General features: G+C 42.2%; 1 protein-coding gene across 5 annotated transcripts in view; it reads right to left on the bottom strand.

The window, feature by feature from the left end:
* TSNARE1 (t-SNARE domain containing 1) overlaps positions 1-15,941 on the bottom strand; it is a 473,885-nt gene that overhangs the window by 206,738 nt on the left and 251,206 nt on the right. The gene's annotated exons all lie outside the window — the stretch shown is intronic.

Raw genomic sequence — 15,941 nt, 5'->3', positions numbered from 1 at the left:
GATCTGCGATTATCATGAGATTCAATTATTGTGGGTTTGGGTTTTGTTTTTCCAATATAATTGATTTTTCTCCCTATTTTGTTGCTGTAATGCACAGTCATATTGGTGAAAGGGCAACGTGCCAGAACACTACTTAGGTAACACTGGCATGGTTAAATGGAAGGCTTTTTATTTGTTCAATTAAAAGTGTGCATCAAAATCAGGACATTGTTTTTCTTTAATTTCAGTATCCAGACTGATGAGTTATAAATGCATTTACTCATAGATAACCATAGATCATCAGTCTATGGTTATCAAGAGAACAGAATCATAGAACCATAGAATGATAGAAGGGTTTGGGTCGGAAGTGACCCTAAAAACCATCTGGTTATGCCACAATTTTAAGAGTAAGCAGAAAACAGAGAGGTAAAGATTGGTCTCTGAAAAACAAATATTTGTTATTCTCTTGAATACTTCTAGGAATTCCCCATCCTTGGAAGTGTTCAAGGTCAGGTTGGATGGGGCTCTGAGTAACCTGGTCTAGTGGGTGGTATTCCTGCCAAGCGCAGGGGGGTTAGAACTAGATGATCTTTAAGGTCTTTTCCAACCCAAACCTTTCTATTGACTCTATGATTTTATGATTTTTATGATTCTACAGAAGAAAGTTCAAATTACAAAAGCTTCCGGTAACAAAAATCTTCTCAACTTAGACACAAAGAAAGAAAGTGCTCCAAAAGCTGGGGATGACAGAAGCAGGGATGCAGCACTGCCACTCAAAGAAAAAGAAAAAAAAAACAAACACAAAACCCAGTATTTTAACCAAACAGTCTGGTAAAAAAGCAAAGCAGAGCTATCAGTGATTATGGATGCATGTTTGAGCTTTTGAGATAAACAAGAGTAGTTATACAGTAAATTAAGAGAAAGAAGCTGATCGTGGGTCAGCTCATGATAGAACAAATGTTTAAAATCAGATTGGATGAACTATTTTCTGGTAAGTGTGTTTTCATAGAATATTATGAGGCCTTAAAGTCAGACAGGAACACCTGGAAAACTATAGGTGAGAAGAAGTCCTTATGACCTGCATTATCCCCCAGCTGACTTGCTGATGGGAACATCTAAACTCTGTTTAAACTCTGTTTAAGAACAGCCCCAGTTGCAGATTGCCAGTTACAAATAACTGAGCTTTACAAAAAGTCCTGGCTGTTTGAATGATGAATAGAGTAATAAAACCTTACACATCATGGTAAAATGGCTAAAACAGAACAAAAGAACAAAGCACATGCAAGGATGTGATAGCCCTGGTCCTTGTAAGGAAAATCACAGCTCACTTAGCCCTGGCAATTCTTTAAACAAGTCAATAACTCAGTGGAAATGAAAAAGAAACTGCAAACCAGTTGCTTTAATTCTTTTTCACATTATAAAGGTCTGTGATGTTGTCACTCCTCAGGTGACTACAGAAGGTAACTACCATGGAGTGAGGGACAAAGCAATGTCAAATGCAAAAGCAGGTCAGGAGAAAGAGGAAAGAAAGGAAAAAAAACAACTCAAAACTAAAAGTAGGTCAGTTTTCCTCATGACAAAAGGTTAACAGCCAGCTTCCTCCAGGCATTTTGCTGTATGCCACGTTTTTTTTTAATGTATTTATAAGTGATCCAGGAAGGCAAATCAGTGGTGGAGAGAGGGGGGAAAAAAAAAAGAAATCCTAAAAAAAAAGTAAAAAAAAAAAGAAATCTCAATCTGTCATCATGATAATCCTGCAAATTCCGTGTTAACATGAAAGGCCCTTTCAGGTGCAGAAAACTGTAACCTTTGGTCACTCCCTTGGGGCAGAAATCTGATACAGAACAATCAACAAACCCAACCCAGGAGCACTTGTGCTGTCTCATCTGGAGGTACATGGGTGGAGTAGGCACAGCTACCCAAGGACACATAGGTCACAGGTTACCCTGAGCCAGAATCAAGGCAGGCCTTGAGACTGGAGGATGGAGAAACCTGCCAGGAAAAAGTGGAACATGGAGCTGAGTCAGAACTGGCTGTCCAGTGAGAATCGGGGTGGCTCCAGACTCTGGGGAGGACATGGATAATCGTAACCAGGCCTTAAAATACCCCAAAATCTGGCCAGGTTCAAGAAGACAGAACGTGGGCAGCTCAGCATGGACTCTGGGATACACCAACTGGATAGTAAAGGCAGGTTGTACCCAGAGTGCAATGCCCAGGGCAGTGAGAGGACAGTTGTCTGGAATGGATGGAATAATGAATAACACAGACTTGGTACATGGAAGATGTAGAAGCCAAGCACTGAGATCAATGCACAGGGCAGAACCAGACTGTATTTCTGTAGCCAAGACAAGCAAAGGCTGTTACAAACATCAGAAAGTCCTCAGCACTTTCAATAATACGACAATGAATGATGTTCAACACTCATGAATGCAAGTGAAAGAGGCGGAAATTAAAATGGCTCCTGCATTTGGCACATTAGTTCAGCAGAGAGACTCCAGCGGCCCAAGGAAAACCTCTCCTAATGCACTGATGCCTTCCAAAACAGCAAACAAGAGATCTGGGATCACAGTGAACTGGCAATAAATAACACAAGGTTGCCAGTCTGGCACCACTCACCAGCTCCAGCCTCCCTTAGAAGGGAAGGACTAATTTATATCTCTGTGCTAATGCAACATGGACAGTGAGTGCCAGCACCTTCGGCACAGACAGGGACAATGTGGTGGAGGCAGGTGGCACTTCAGTGGCTCTCCTGACCCCAGATCTCAGAGGACAAGGTCCAGCCTCACCTTCTTTGAAGGTCACCAAGTATCAGAGAGCCTGAAGAACAAAGCCATCGGCTCAGCCACCCACCTGACTCAACCCACCTACAGAGAAAATCTGCCTGGGAAACAAAGCACTGGTTTCTCACGGCTCTTCCAAAGCTATTGTGGCAGTCTTTTTGATGGCACACAACAATAGATGCTCTAACTCCACAGGCATTCGGGAAAAAACAATAGCAAGAGGTATTTATATAATAGTCTTTAACCCAAACCTCACCACTCCCACACAGAGGGCTGGAAAAATAAATCAACACCAGCTTCAGGGGGAGAAAAGAAAAGAAAGCTCAGGCTGAGGTAGATTTGAAGCCAAGACTGTTCACCGTGGTATAATAACTACACACATCCTGTGGGGATGCAGAGGTGCTCTGGGAACATCAGAGCTATAAAAATGCATGATATGTCACTGTCCCCAACTAGGAGCTGATGGTGCTACTGTGATACTGGAGATATTCACCTGCCCACTCAGCCTGGCCCACAACTCCTCTGGGTTGCACAGCTTCCAGCCCTCAAATCCTTCTGAGCTGTCCTCTGCCCACAGCAAGGATTGTGATCCCATGAGACCCTCCCAATCCCAGTAACACACAGAAAAATGTTCCATCTGACTGCTTCCCACCTCCCAGCAAAGGTCCAGGGTAAAGTACCCATGTCACAGACACAGAACTGGGACAACAAGGAAGGACCACTGCACCCTGAGATATAAGGGATAACAGAGTACCTGGAGAGAGGGACAAGGACAGAAAAAAGTTGAAAGATGATCAAGTGTGGCAGGATCTGTTTGAGTGGGGCTATAAAATACCTTGCACTGCTGCAAAAACACCCAGGGGAGAGGAGGGCTGTGCATGACAGAAATGCTGTTCATACCCTTCTTTGGAGGAGTTTAAAAGTCATTCAAGACAAGACACCAGTTCATTTATAGCATGAAGGCAGTGGATCTATACCAATTTCCAATAGCTGGGGATCTACCCTAAAAACAAATTAACTCACTGAAGTCTTGAGGTGTATTTGGGGAAGACTACCTATATTTAAAATCCACTGTTTTATGAGAGACTCTCCTTGGGTCTCTCTTATGAGGTGACTCATGAGAAGTAATAATCTTCCTACTGCTGTCCAAATAAAAGGAAGGAAGTTCCTCTAAATCTTAACAGGCAAGCTGTAAAAAGCTGTGACATTCAGCAGCACCTGGAGTTGAATGTGAAGACACAAAAGACACAGAGTCCTTAATCCTCAGACAGGGAGACAGGTGACTGGTAGATGAATTCACAGCCAGTTCCCTGTTTGCATTTAAAGCTCTTTATTCCCTGGCTCAGCAATTCCACTGCTGCATTTATTTTTAATGCTTTATTTTTGCAATTTGACTTTCTAATGGCAACACCTGAAGTCACCTTCCTTAACCCTTCCCAGTGATATAAATTGGAAAGAATACCAGGGAAAAAAAAAACAGGGAACATGGCTTATCCCTGTCAGACTTCAGCAGGAGGTGACTCCCTCTTCAGCAACCAGCACCAAGGTGCAAAGGTGCAGGATTTCCTTTAATTTCCTCCAGATACACTCAGGGTAAAAGAACCTAATCCCAAAAGTCCTTGCATCCCAATGCTGAGACTCATATTTTTAAACATGAGCTGAAATCAGAAAGGCAGAGAAGTCATGGAGTTTGCTCCTAATTTTTTCCGCCTTTAGGTTTTTCAGACGTACTTAACAAGGAGAAAGAGAAGGGAGAGAAATGCCTTGTGTGACAACTGAAATGCTCTAGAAAGTTCATCTTTGAGGGCTGTTTTAGAGGATAATGCCAAATACAGGGGCTGATGGTCACAGAGTGACTTTTGGGCCCTGGCTGCTGGCAGCACCTGCTAATCCGATCAGGCTGAAGGGCTGAAATTTGAAGCGATGTGTTTATAGGGTCTGTCAAAATGAGACTAAATATGACATTCTGCTGAATCACTGCAGATCCAGACATCCTTCACTTTGCCTCTTTACTAGTCTCCCACCCCCCTTTCAATATCCCTCCTCACTGCCCCCACGGCGTGCTAAAAATACCAAAAGAAAGGAGACACTTCTGCTCTCATCTGAGTTTTGCTGAGGAAGACACAAATCCTCGAAAACCTCAGGGAGAGAGACTCTCCAGGAGTAGTTGCTGTGTATGTTTTAGGCAATGGGGAGAGCACATGGGTTACTTGGTGCAAAACCCCTTCTGCTGCAATGATCACATACAACCAATTTCTTGGCTGAGTCTGAACCATCAAATAATTTAATCCCTGATAAATTGAAGTCTTCTGAAGGCACTTTACTCCACCAGAAACCTGGTTGGCACAGATGACAGAGAAGCTGAAAAAACTCTGTTCTGAAGGGAAAAGAAAACCTAATATATAGACCAGACCCAGTTAGGGCAGTCTGCTGCCTCCCTGGGGTCTGGGTTAAAGATGTGAAAGGAAAACTTCTTACTCTTGTACAGCCCTCACATTATTATCCATTATTTTTTTTTTTTTCTGGTAGGGAGCAATGAAGTGGCAATAAAAAGTCTGAGAACCATCAAAAGACTTCAAGGGCTTGGGATGACTGATTAAGGGATCAGGAGCACAGACAGTGTTCTCCTTTACCTTCCAGGAGGTTGTAGTGAGGTAGGGCTTAGTCTCCCAGGTAACAACAGGACAAGAGGAAATGGCCTCGAGTTGCACCAGGGGTGGTTTAAGTTGGATATTAGGAAGTTTTTCTTCCCCTAAAGGGTTACCAAGCCCTGGCACAGGCTGCCCAAGGAGTCATCATCCCTGGAGGGATTTAAAAGATGTGTAGATTTGGCACCTGGGGACAGGGTTTAGTGGTGGGTTTGGCAGTGTTGGGTGAATGGTTCCACCTTATAACCTTAAAGGCCTTTTCCAACCTAAACTATTCTATAATTCTGTCATTCCTCACACTCCCTGAATTTATGGCCAATTCCTAAAACCAGTCAGGCAAAGAAATAGTAACTGCTTCCCTCAAACACTGGTCTTGCACATTATGTTGAGTTTTATCTTACATGAGGAAATCTCAGCCTTCTTCTTAGAGAGACTTCAAGATCTCTCAGCGCTAACTGAAATTTAAAGTTGTTCCTACTCATCATTGACAAATATCTGGGCTCTCATCATTCCCAGGAGAGAAAAGAGTCTACCAAGAAGCTTGAGAGGAGGAAAATGCCCTTGTATGTACAAGGGCTTTGAGCACAGATTCCTTCTGCAGACATAAAACCATCATTCATAAAATCAGCATATGCCAATGGAAGTCTCTAGCACTGAGCTCAGAGCACTGTACCTGAATCCCTGGGGGACATTTGTCTCAGTCCAACAACACCCAGGAGGACACTCATCTTTTAATACCTCAACAGCACATTTTCTGACACAACTGATATCCACCTGTAAGTTCTCCTCCAGGTGTGTTTTGTGTGCACAGGTACAGAGTAGCTCTTTCCACCACCACCCCCCGCCCTCCCTCCTAGAGCTTCATCTTCATATCTGGAGATTTTTTCAGAGGGCAAGAAGTTATCTGTCTCTCTGACAGAGCAATCTGCTCTGTGCTTTCAGAGACACAGGCTGCTATTTAGCATCTCTTGATAAAGTTGTGATATCACCTGAGAAACTTCAGATCACAGCAAGCTCCCCCTGTAGGGAAGATCTGCCTTCAGTTACAAATGAGGATCAGGATTTTCCTGGAGCTTCATCCAAGCTGAATAGATGACAGTGTGTTTTTTTTGAACAGGAGTGTGTTCCACCTGCCTAGAAATTCAAATAAGGGGAGACAAATGACAAGCTAAATAAGCTAAATCTTGTATTTGGATCTCTCCTCACAGCACAGTCTGAAGAGAATTCAGTGCAGAAGTACAGAACAAGTAGCATTTTAAACCTGGCACCAATCCTGACTCTTTCCCAGGTCTTAGGCAAGGAATTTACATTTCTATGGAGCTCCACTGGCAAAGAAACAATCCATAATGGCTCAGCTTCTCCAGCTGTGAAATGGGAATAGGAGCACGGTAAGAAATCTGTGGCAGCTTTTATCCCGCCTGTGAGAACTGATGAGGAAAGATGGGACTCAGGAACTGTTGTGCCAAAAACCACCAGCACCAAAGGGAGAGTTAAAAATAAGTACATATTTATTGCTGTAGCAGCATTGCCTGGTACTGAGAATCAGTGAATCATAGAATGGTTTGGACTGTAAAACACCTTAAAGCTCATCTAGTTCCAATCCCCCATCGTGGTTAGGGACACCTTCCACTACCTCAGGTTGCTCCAAGCCCCATCCAACCTGGCCTTGAACACTTCCAGGAATGGGGCAGCCACAGTTTCTCTGGGCAACCTGTGCCAGGGCCTCCCCACCATCACAGCAAAGAATTTCTTCCTAACATCTAATCTAAACCTGCTCTCTTTCAGTTTATAGCAAGGGAACAGTTTAAAATGTGGAAAGAAGGAAGTCTCAGACATACACAAGAATGATTATGGTGATCCAGAAAAGTCCTTTTAGTGCTTGACAGCTCAGTAGAAGAAGTTAAGAGTAAAATTACAAAACTGTCTGGATAGACAGTTTTATTTTTGACCTAAAATCCTTCCATCACCCATCTTTCAACAGCAATACCTGAGCCTTACATTAGAACAGAATTCAACTTTGTTCTTTATATCAACAGAAGTCCACATATTCAAAAAATGTGGGTCTTGATGGCCACATGAGTAAAGTTGCCCCCACCACATCTGCATTCCATTTGCTCCTAGACAAGACAGATCTGAACTCTTCTGAAAATGTGACTCTGATGGTGAGTTCTTCAACTCTCTGCATCAAAACCACTGAATCATAGAATGGCCTGGTTTGGAAGGGATTTAAAGATCATCTTGTTCCAAATCCCTGCTGTGGCAGGGACGTACTTCTCTAGACCAGATTGCTCAGAGCTCCATCCAACCCAGCCTTCAACACTTGCAGGGATGGGGCATCCACAACTTCTCTGGGCAACCCCATTGATGGGATAGGGACCCACGGGGAACAGGGTCACCTCAGAGGGCTTCTCCTCCAGGGAGGTGCAGACACAGACATGGATACCATCCTGCACACCAGCCTCTACCTCATGGAGAAAAGGATGCTGACATCCTAAAATCCTAAATATTCCCCAAATAAGACACAAATGTGGTGTGAATGGGGCAGCAGAGCCGAAACCCCTACCTGCAGAGGCAATAGATGGAAGAGGAAGGAGAACGGGAATGACCTGGGAGCTCACACAGGCAGGGAAATAGAGATGTCTTGGCTCTAGATTGAAGCAAGATTCACACATGAACTTGTGGTAGCCCTCAGTGGTGCAGTCAGAGGAGATGGAGAGATAATGGGATCACAGGATAATTCAGGTTTGAAGGAGCCCCATGAGAGCTCTAGCCCAGCTTCTCACTCACAGCAGGACCAACTGTGAGGTTGGACCAGGTTGTTCAGTGCTCTGGATAAAAATTTGCATGGAATAAAAGACATTAAAATATTAACATTAAAATTTGTGTTCCTCCACAGCCCCTCTTAACAGTCTTTCTGCCTCAAGTGAGCTGTCTGGTGGCCTCAGTAAGAAGGGGAATACATGTCTTCAATGCAGAGAAGGAAATGACAACCAGAGGAGACACATGGGTGAAAAGGGTGGTAGGGAAAGACACTTCTGAAACATCCTCTTTCATAAAGAAGCAATTGAAAGTACTAAAGAATGCCTGAACAAAATGAGCCTGCATAGTGTAGAGGGCATAGACTTATACTGTATTTGGCATCAGCCTCTAAAATTTGACATTCATTGTTCATACTGTTAAGAATGTGATTTTCAGTCTAATTTCCGTGAGGATGTGGGAGAATATTCCTGTCAGGGATAATTTATAAAGGACCAGGTACCTTTTTGGTAAATAGGAGGCAATGTGAACTGGTCTTGCCGTGAAATGTGGATTTCAATCTCCTTCTCAGTGATCTCTTCCCCTTTTTTCCTCTGTAGGGTCTTTTCAATACACTTGGTTCACTTTCCTGTCTCTCCTGAGCTGCTCAGGGATAGATGACAGGTTCCCTCTCCAACCAGCAGGGTCTGGAGATGCTCCAGGGCTTTGCCAACAGGATCTTTTCTCTATTCATGACTCACTTATTGTTATTTCCCCAACTGGATTGGGCAACATGTTGATTTCCCTGTCCAAAAGAATTATAAAAGAAAGCACAGCACCCAATCCAGGAAGGCAAAAGGAGTCAAATCTGCAGGAACAGCTCTTTCGAGCACTGCTGGGAGATCTCAGCTGGTTGATGGGCTATTGATCTCCACTGATATTAATTAGCATCAGAGAACCAGAGAGTGAACTGCTCTAACCTAAGTAATAGGTGAGAGTGGCAATTCCCCTTTGGGGCAGCAAATCACAGACACAAAAATAGCTGTATTGATGAGGTATATGATGTTTGTGCTGTCTGTGCTAACAGAAACAGGAGCAAGATATTGCCTTTATTGAGACAGTCATCATCTGGTAAGAAAAAAGTGCAGTAAATATAGGAGGAAAGTAACACATTCGTCTAACAAAAGAAATATTAACACTTAAGCAAAAGGATTTGCAGAAGCTAAACAGTATTTCACCCCAAGCACCAGAGATCTCTCTGTTTCCAGCTCTCCACCTTATCAATGTACATTGACAGACCATAGAGGAGACTTTAACTCAGCTCAGTTTCTGTAGATATAAATATGCAGACGTGTCTCCCTAAAACTCAGATTATTAGCAAATTATGTGTGTCTCAGCACTATTTTCTCCATCTGTAGAGGAAATACTTCACTTTTAGTAGGTTCTAAAGTCCATCCTTATTCAGTAAAGCTGCTAAGACAAACATAAGGGATTTGTTGAATCCAGGCTTTCATTACTACCTTCTTCAAGCAAGGAATAGTGCATGAAGAAAAGGGTTTAGGGCAAGACAGTCTGACAGTAACAGTCTTTGGGTAAGGCACTGGGAATGTAAGTGAGAAAAGGAAAATTATCTCTAGCACACAGTGGAAACCTCTCCAATTTAGTTAAAAACACTTCACTACCCACAGTATCACCACAAGGTTACACCTGAGACAGAAGAAATTCCCAGGGCTAAAAAGATTTGTTATATATTCCTGAAATCTCTTTGTCTTACAAAGTGATATCTGAGGTTGAACACATATTCCTGATGAAATACTGATTGCAAAAATACACAAGCTCTAATAATTTCCATCAGGAGAAGAAGAAATAGAGTTTTAACCAGTTAGTAGGAAAAAGTTTGGACTTTTGCGAGCAGCTGTAGCAAAAATGATGCATGAGAAGAAAGGAGACCATGAGAGAAATTTCACATTGTATGGCCCAGTGGTATTTTATGTCTGGTCTCTCTGTTTGGCTGTATTGGGATTATGAGACAGATGGATGTGTATTGATATATTTACAACATTTAATAAACAGTGGGAATGGAAAGAGAAGGAAATGTAGCAAGAGCTCTCTGTGGGTGGATGGGATTTTTGTGTTTGCTGTTTTAGTGACAGAACCCAGGGAGATGGCCTGAAGTTGTGTCAGGAGAGGTTTAGGTTGGATATTAGGAAAAGGTTCTTCCCCCAGTGGGTGGTTGGGTCCTGGAACAGGATCTCCGTGGAAGTGGTCACAGCACCAAACCTGCCAGAGTTCAAGGATCATTTGGACAACACTCTCAGGCACATGGTGTGATTTTGGGGTTGTCCTGTGGAGGGCCAGGAGTTGGACTCAATGGTTCTTGCGGGTCCCTTCCAACTGAGATATTCTACGATTCTCAGAGAGCCTCTGAAAATGCAATTACCAAAACTTTTCAGTGCTGGCTGGAACAACACCAGCAGCTTGAAAGCAACGTGTTAAAGATGTGGAGACTGACTGTGAGTGGCTTTGACATGAAGGCAAGAAATCGTGGGTTTTAGCAATGCACAAGTGTTGGAGGCCACAGGGGGACGGAAGGGGAGGCACAGCCAAATCAATATGCAATGGAAAGGGCCCCTGCCTGAGTCTGCTGGGACAGGCTGTTTTTTGTTCTCAAGACTTGCCAAGGCTTCTCTGCATTTTCAAAGAGACCAGTTGTTATTTTCATACACACCTTATTTTGCCCTCAGGCTTGCACAGTATCCCCACAAAATTTACCCTTAATTCACCTTGCTCCTCCTCTTCTCTAAATGTCAGTGACTACTAAAGGAGATTTTTGTGATCAAATCATAAATCAATAGGGCTGCAGCTGTACAAGGACATGGGAGATACCTGTTCTCAGCCACTGAAACTGCAGGTATGCACTTCAATGCATCCACATCAAGTTCCCTCACCTTCTGAACTGGGTGGCTGCATCAAAACTGCTTTTAGAGAACATGTGAACTCTCAAACTCTGCCAATAACTGGGCAAGAATGGGTGAATCTGGGTCAAAAGTATGCCAGGATATGCTTTAACAATTTAGAAGTATATAGAGCCAGTTCCTGTGTCCTTGGTATATTTAATTTACTAGTGGAGAAATTATCTAGAAATTTTCCATCAGCACTTGTAAACCCTGAATTGGATCCATGGGTTTTTTTTACACATTTCTTCTGTTCAGCTGTGGTACAACAAAGTCCTATATATGGTCTGATGCTGGAGGAGCAAGGAAATAACAAATGGGAAATAACTGAGAAGAGAGCACTGAAGTGACTGAAAAGCAAGAGAGACTGACTTGCGAAGAGGAGGATAACTGTGAGCATCTGAGGAGTTTAAAAGCCAAAGGGGAAGAAGAATTATTTGCAGGGTCCAGTAGAGTTTCACTGGGTGTAAAAAGCTGAGAATGAGAAAGGGATCTTTAGCAGGAGCAGAGGGAAGCATTTCATCAACACCGCAGTCTGCTGGACCGTGAAATAGTCTCCCGAAATAAATGGTGGTAGTCCTGCAGCTCAGGTCATTTTAAATTAGAGTGGGCAGGATACTGGAGAGGATTCTTTAGGGAACAACTCAATACCAAGTCCCAGGGATGGCTGTGTCAACCGCTCAGGCAGCTCTCCTGCTCATGATAATTGGGCTCCACCACGCTGCCAGGAGAAGATGCTGCTTTTGACACTCGTTCACTGACGGTGCTTGTCATGATATTGTGTTATTTATACATTACCCTGAGTCAAAAAGTCTCTGTGAAGAGGCAGGCAGAGCCCTCATAAGTCAAAGCCCTGGACTATTGAAGTTGATGAAAGGTATAAAACGGCTTGCACTAAACCTTCTAAACTGCAAGATTTTACCAAAAATACCCCTCAGCAAGAAATGCTATTTGGTAATGAGTGAACAAGGAACATGTCTGAACTAGCAAACACACTCTGGTGGACTCTATGGGGCTTTTTTGTTGTTGTTGTTGTTGTTTTATTTTTATTGCATTTCATTTTCTGTCTGCTTACAAATGCTTGAGTGACAGGTGTGGAGGCTGCCATCTATCACTGTTCTTCAAAACAGAGAGGGAACAAACATCAACATTCCTCAACAACAACCCAGTGGGAGCAACCTCTCCCAAAAATAAAAGCATTTTCCTCATACCTGTTGCCACAACCTATCCATCTCCCCTTCTCTTTTGCCAAGAGAAGCATCAACTAAAATGCAGCTCTGTGGATGTGCTTTGCTTCTTTCAGGGTATTGTAGAATTGTAGAATGGTTTGGGTTGGAAGGGTCCTTAAAGATCATCTGGTTACAACCCCCTGTCATGTACAGGGACACATTCCACTAGACCAGGTTGCTTTCCACTCTTCATGATAGGAGAATTCCCACTGCTGTGTGAGCAGCCTGGGAAGCACAGGGATGGAAAACTGCTATGAGAAGGCAATGAGGGTTGTGGAGGAGATGGGATGACCTGCTGGTGACTGCAAGGAAATGATGGTGTGGTCTGGAAGGGGTTTTTCTTATCTTCTTTCCTCATCACCTCTAGAGAAGCTGTCTGCACTGGGAGGATCACTGGAGGCTTTCTGCATCAATACAGCATTTAGCATCTTTCCTATAGGTCTTCCAATCACCAGCTGAAATTCTGTGAAGTTCTCCGTTCAATACTTACCTATTTCTTCTCAAACTTTTATCACCTCCCATTTTTCACATGACCACAGGTGGAAACGAAAAGCATGGGATGCTAAATTATATATATTTGCTGTGACAGAGCCTGTGCCAGCACTGAGCACTGACAATGCACATTACAGTTCAGCTCATGTATTTCTGATGGCACATTTTACAGTGCTATATATAAAGTTGTTATGGCATCTATTATTCACTGCCAATACAGTTCAAGTTAAAATAGGTTTTATATAACAGTTCAAAGCAATATTTTAAGAAATAACACTTGTGTCAAGGCTGCTGTGTCCTACCAGATTTTGACATTTCCAAGCAATAAAGATCTTTATCCAAAATGTAAGGTTTTGGTGAGACATCTCCCTAGTAGACTTCTCTGGTTTTAATCTGCAAGCAATAGCAAAACTAGCACATTTAAATAAAATGAACAGCCAGCTGAACTTTTGACATGGCTGTTATCTGTCTAGGTGGAAACTGTGAACACTGCAAAGTGCCTCGAGGGATGTCCATGACAGAGAACAATGTCCCATTAACCTGAACCTCTGAAGAGACACTGGAGATGTGGAAAACACACCAGTGGGAAAAAGTAATTGGAACATTAGGAAAATGTCTATTATGGGCATGATTTTATATCTTTTTTTCAGGACACAAGACGGGAAGAGAATTTATTCACTCATTTCTTTAGCAATCAAAAAGGTTTTATACCTGTTCTTGCAGAAAGGGCAAATTCAATGCCTCTTAAGAAAAAAAAAAAGCCACATGAGCTGCACCATGAGCTCCCCCAGAGTTGTGTGTAATCAGTGTGGCCCAGAATTTATGATGTTCCATCAATGATCTGTGATCTCCTCTGTGCTGCTCAAGATCTACATGTTCCTGATGCTGGATATGCAGCAACACAAAAATCCCAGTGAAAGCAATCTACTTGTGTAAGACAAGTTCTGCCCAGCTCTATTCTTCATTCTGGTCCCCAAAGAACAAGGGAGAACAAGTGCTATACATCAATTTGGCAATAAATTTAGTTTATTAGTTGTGTTTGACAGTTGAGAATAATGTTTCATTCTAACCTTCTTGGTTACTCAGTGGTTTTGAAAACATGTTGGGGAAAAGTTGTTATGGTGACTATGAGCTCAGTGAATCCCTTCTCTGTGTACCCACAACTTCTGCTGAAAACAGTGAAGCTTTAATGTGCTAGATGAGTCCTTACACAAGAAATATGTTCATGTGGGTCAACAAACAGAAAAACAAAACACAGTGAAAATTATTTAAAAAGCACCATCTGCTTATTCAAATGCAGCTGGGGAGAGGTACAATGCAGTCCAAAAATTCTCATTTTCATTACATTTCTTTCCAAAGTGATGTTAAATAAAATACCATCAGTCCTAAATGTTTTCCTCCTGAAGAAAAATGTTTAAGCTACATTTGAAATAATGCTTGTGGAATGCAGCCCTCCTCACAGGATGAACATGGATCTTGGAGAGCAAAGCCAAATGGATACAGGATATTGGGAAAAAAACAGGTAAAAGGAAAGTGAACACATTCTTAGGAAGCAAAAGCCTAAACAACACTAACTGCCTAAATTGACTAAATCATTAATTGCATATACTGAATAAGCTATTCAGAGGTAAATTCATATTGGAAAGATATCCAGGATCAAATCAATACATACAAAATTTGCACAATACACGAGTGTAGTATTTTTTAAGAGTTATTTGGGACGGTGACTGGATTCACTTAACCCCCCTCATACCCCACCATGGCCATGTGGTCCAGTGCAGCCTAATGCAGAGATATCAGCTTGTGGCATAGAAATGGGATTTAATCAGAAGATAAAGATCTCTCTGAGGAGACACCTCCTGGTTTTCCAAAGCTTCTGAGGTTGAGGCTGGCTTGGGGTAGCTCAGTCCCCAATGCCTAATGGGTAAACACTAAATGTGGGGTTTTTTTGTTTTCTGGGAAGGACAGGGATGACATAAAGACAGGAAGAAAAAGGCACTAACTATATTTCAAACAAAAGGGTCACAAAATCACAGAATCACAGAATGGGTGAGGTTGGAAGGACCACAGTGGGTCATCTGGTCCAACCTCCCTGCTCAAGCAGGGTCATCCCAGAGCAAATGGCATAGGGGTGTGTCCAGACTGTTCTGGAATATCTCCAGTGAGCTGGAGTTGTGGTCCACAACATCATTTCAGAAGTACATTTGCTACCAACCTTCTCGAACACCAAAGTGCAGGAACAGCCCAAAACATGCATTTTCCTGCCACACAGTTCCCTCCAGTTTGTCCTGGTGGGTGCAATGAGATCCCTCAAGTATGAAGAGACAATTCACATCCAAAGATACTCCGTGTGAGCATATTCTTTAACAATTTCATTCCTAGTAATGGACACAAGCCCACAAAGCTCATTTATCTCTGTTCAGAGAACCATAACAGAAATTAGACACACACTAACCTCGACCCCTTCCTGCAAAACTGTCAAAATTTCTTACTTAGGGAGTTGAATCAGATTTATCCATCACTGTTTGCAAACAGAGGTCACAGCCTCAGAGTTCCACTCTACAGTAGGAATGTTTGTCCCCTTTTTGCTCTGTTAACTCAATCACAATTCCTGCTGTACCGCAACCAAAATCTATTCTGATAAAATTAGCACAATCCAATTAAAGGACAAAGTATAGTCCTTAATTAAATGTTCTGCTTATTCTGAAGCTCTCTCTTTTTTTTTCGGTACATCTTTTTTTTTTTTTTTTGGTTCATCTTGAGTTTAGGCTTGTAAAAGCATACAAATTAGAAAGATTTAGCATGTTCTTGTTTTACCCATTTATCGCTTAAATGTAAGTAACAAGAGTTTCCCAAAAGCATAAAAAGAGAAGTATAAAAAGAAAAATGTGGGATGGTTAACTTATTCAGGCCTCTTTTTGTTCCTTTTATTTCACATTTTTACAGCACCTTGGAAAAAAAAAAAGGGAATAAAAATAGTATGTCTTCTTTTAACTACATCAAGAACGTCCAAATACTTTGATACAGCAAAATATTTGAAATAATTTGAAAAGGTTAACAAGTTATTTCCTTTTTTCTACCTATTATTCTCTCTCATGGTAAAGCTGAATATTTTCTATCTGT

This window comes from Corapipo altera, unplaced genomic scaffold (assembly GCF_003945725.1).
Source record: "Corapipo altera isolate COAL_440 unplaced genomic scaffold, ASM394572v1 267, whole genome shotgun sequence".
Classification (NCBI taxonomy): domain Eukaryota; kingdom Metazoa; phylum Chordata; class Aves; order Passeriformes; family Pipridae; genus Corapipo; species Corapipo altera.
The sequence above is the reverse complement of the archived record's forward strand: the minus strand, read 5'-3'. Positions and strand labels throughout refer to the sequence as shown.